We start from the raw sequence: 4,170 nt of genomic DNA on the forward strand, positions 1-4,170 counted from the left end.
GAGGGTTTCTCATTTCTAACTTCGGACTTGGAGAATTGTGGGCGATTTTGAAGAGGGATTTAAAGGAGCTTCGATAAGGTAAGGATTCTTGGACTTAAACCACAATCCTATGGTATTATTACATGAATTAAGGCTGGAAATCTAAGAAATCATGGGCTAAAAATGGAGGTTAGGGCTTGAACTTAAGAGAGCTAAGATTAGGGATTTGAGGGGCCAATTGAACTCCGATTTTTGTGATTTTGATATGTATGAACTCGTGGCGAGTTAAAGAACCCGATGATGTGAAAATTTCCGAGTTTCGAGAAGTGGGCCCGGGGCTCGAGTTTTGATAATTTCGGGATTTTTGATATTTTTCGATTGTTTTTCGCTTGGGCCTTGTTCCCTTAGCATATTGTGACATATTCGCTCTGGTTTTGGATAGATTTGACGCGCGTGGAGGCCGATTAGAGGGGCAAAGGCATCGTGAGCTAGAGATTTAGCCGGTTCGAGGTGAGTAATGATTGTAAATGATATCCTGAGGGTTTGAAATCCCGGATTGCACACCGTAGTGCTATATTGAGGTGACTTGCATGCCGGATAGCGAGCGTGGGGTAGAACTCCGTTGAGGGATTGTGAATTGGTTCGTCCCGATTGATGATTTTATCGCGTATTTGACTGAAACTTTTTTGTTGTTATCATGATTTGGGCTCATTGCCATATTTAGGCTTCGTGCCAATTATCTGAACCCTTCGGGGATATTTATCATTGTTTCCTCACTATTTTTATATACTACTTGAACTCAGTCCTGTTGATTATACTGTTTTACAAACTCAGCCGCTTTAATTGAACTTTGAGACTTAAATGATATTCCACTGTTGTTTGGGCTGAGCACTACTATTTTATTGATGCCCGAGGGGCTTATGATGTTTTCTGGACTGAGTGAGGCTGAGGGCCATATGTGAGGATATGTGAGTGATGTGGGGAGGCTTTCAGGCCTTGTGAGTGGTGTGAGGAGGCTTTCAGGCCTTATGAGTGATGTGAGGAGGCTTTCAGGCCTTGTGAGTGATATGAGGAGGCTTTCAGGCCTTATGAGTGATGTGAGAAGGCTTTTAGGCCTTATGTTATATGCCACGAGGTGGCTTGATATTGCGCTTGGGCCGTAAGGGGCCCTTCCTTGAGTCTGCACACCCCAGTGAGCGCTTTCGACGATATATGGATCGGGCTCCACGCCGCAGTGAGATGTGGATCGGGCTGCACGCCGCAGCGGTTACTATATGATACTGTTCTGAGAGTGATCTGAGAGAGAGAGCCCGAGGGGCTGAGAGTGTTTCTGAGAGTGAGCCCGAGGAGCTGGTATTGTTTGAGATATTGCCCGAGGGGCGACCTTTTATGTGCTGATCTTGCATATTTACTTGCCTTTTTACCTGTTATACTGCGGTATTTGTACCCGAGGGGCGGATTTTTCTGTGCTTATCAGCACTAACTGTCTTGAAATCGTTTCATAACTATTGAAAAGATCATTTTCAAAAGAGATTTAAACTGAGCCAATATATTTCTAAAGATTTCACAGCTTCACTGTTTTCTCAAAGGATTGTACCCTGCTTCTATACAACATGTTGGTTACGTGATTTTTTACTGCTCAGTCGTTATTTACCTTTATTACTCACTGAGTTGGAGTACTCACTTTACTCCCTGCACCTCGTCTGCAGTTGCAGGTATTTATCCACCCGGTAGCGGGTATTGGCTGTTTGGAGGCAGAGCTGTAGTAGTTTAGCGAGGTAACTACCAGCGTTCGCAGCACCGTTTCTTTCTATGTTATTCATTATTCCTGTTCAGTGTATTTCTAGACTTGTAAACGTAATTACATTCTTATAGATGCTCGTGACTTGTGACACCCCGGTTAGGGCTGTGGTGGGTTGTATTCCGCTAAATAATACTATTAAGTCATATTTAAGCTGTTTATTTATGTTTAACTATTTTTGAAAAGACGAGTCACGACCAGTGCGGGGTTTGGGTCGTGACAAGTTGGTATCAGAGCCTAGGTTACTAGGTCTCACGAGTCATGAGCAGGTTTAGTAGAGTCTCGCGGATCGGTACAGAGAAGTCTGTATTTATCCTCGAGAGGTTGCAGAACCTTTAGGAAAAGTTCACATTCTTAAATTCTTATCGTGCGTCTTGATTCAGCTCGAAAAGAAACTTTTGAAATTCTTTCCACGCGTTCGTATGCGCGTATGAGCGCTCAGTATCAGATGTGCCTTGATGGCTTGTGATTCCCCGATCGAGCGGCGAGATGTAATCTCTGTGAGTTTATGTTGGGCCAGTCTGGAGGACTTGAGGCCGGATCTTTGCCTATGGCTTGAGTACCGAGGTGCTGATTGTGTGAACAAGTGATTTTGAACTTATACGTTCGGTATTGTCCCCATTAGTGGAAGTGACGGCTGGATAGCCACGTGATGAGTATGTTAGTACTGCGAGATGTATTTATGTGACTTGGAAGTGACGAGGGAGGTCTGCTGGATGATAGATGAACTAATAAGTGCTTGATTTCCATTGTGACTGGATATGTAGCCCCGAGTTATGGGCGCGTAAAGAATCTTTTCATGTCTCCTAGTTGGGAGTGAAGTAAATTTCATGTTGCGGCATGAGTTCAGACTCAGGAAGACTAAGTAACTGTGTAATGTGTATGACGGTGGAAGGTATACATAAATGTTATATTGAGGCGAAACAGGTGGGTTATCTCCTGCGGAGTGTTCTATAGTGGTGTGATCCTTATGTGTATGTTAGGAGATCTCATGTGCAAGTGAAAAGTACGTGTTGGAAATTTGAAATTTTGGGTCTCCTAAGAGAGTGGGCTTAGCTGTTGCAGGGATGAATGCGAGAATTGCAGAAGATTTACAGTACTAGATATCTGTGTTTTCACAAGCTCACAAATGATTTGAGTTTAATCTCACTATGGTATTGTGGCATCAATAGAGTAAAAGAGTTATGATTTATTGAGCGTATCTTGATCTATGGCTTCGAGCCAAGTGGGGGCGTCTGCTGTGAGCAGTTGATTGCACGGTTAGGTGCTATGTTGGTTCCACTTTGAGGCATGCGAGTGAATTAGCTATGGCTAGAGTAAAGGAAATTTTTGACAAGGGTTATATTATGCTTCATGGGGTATGAGGATTTATGGAATGTCTAGAGTTGTTGTTGGTAAAGAATGCTCGGTGCATAGAGCAGGAAGTTGCTTGGTTGTATTGGGATGAGGATTTCATTTTGCAGTATCGGAGTGTCAATGAGGCACGGGTGGTTCTGTTCGTTAGGTCAGGTAATTTGCAGTTTGAATAAGAGTGAATGACTTTCGAGAATGGTTCTAATGTGTTCAAGATTCTACAGGGAACAATCGGGTATCTTAAGGTTGTGTATGTGGTTAGAGACTGTGTTTTCATTGGAAGGGGTCAAGACTTGTGGTATTTTTATGTTAATTATGGAATTCTATGTATCAGTATCAGTAAAGTAAAGGTAACAGACTTAGATTCGCAGGAGGTTCTTCAGAGTAAAGTATTCTTGAATGTGGTGTTTCTAGGAATATTTGAGAGGGTATTCAACGGCTTATGGGTCTTAGTCAGTGTGGTTTTATGCTGGGGTCTCGTGTGGTAAGCCTGGGTTGAGGCATTGTGGTGCTACAGCAAGAGGGAATATCAAGTTGATGAGAAATCGGAAGGAAATTTAGATAGATGGAGTAGCTTGATAGTAGACCGAATCGGTATGGTAAGGATATGATTAATTCTTTGTATGTGTTCGAGGTAATGGGTTCTTACAGGTATTTTCAGCAATGCTCTGGGGTTTTGATGGCTTGCTTAGCTTGGTCGAGTTAGAAGGATTTACTCAGCCTTTTTACACTACACGATCGCGGACATACTGCCGCGTTCACAATGAACAAAGATCAAGCCAAGACCCCGGGTCCAATAACTCTACGCGAACGTCGACCTTCCCTACGCGTTCGCGATCAACAATTTCCTTACCTCTATGCGATCGCAACTAATCCTTCTCGAGCGCATTGAACAAAATGGACTGTCCCTAGAAAGCTCTACGCGATCGCGTGAGTCCCTACGCGATCGCGAAGAGTAAAAACCTCTGCAACAGCTGAACCAAAATCTGCAACATCTCCAAGGCATGAAATGGTCTGATTGACCATCCGAAACTCAC

This window comes from Nicotiana attenuata, unplaced genomic scaffold, assembly GCF_001879085.1.
Source record: "Nicotiana attenuata strain UT unplaced genomic scaffold, NIATTr2, whole genome shotgun sequence".
Taxonomy (NCBI): domain Eukaryota; kingdom Viridiplantae; phylum Streptophyta; class Magnoliopsida; order Solanales; family Solanaceae; genus Nicotiana; species Nicotiana attenuata.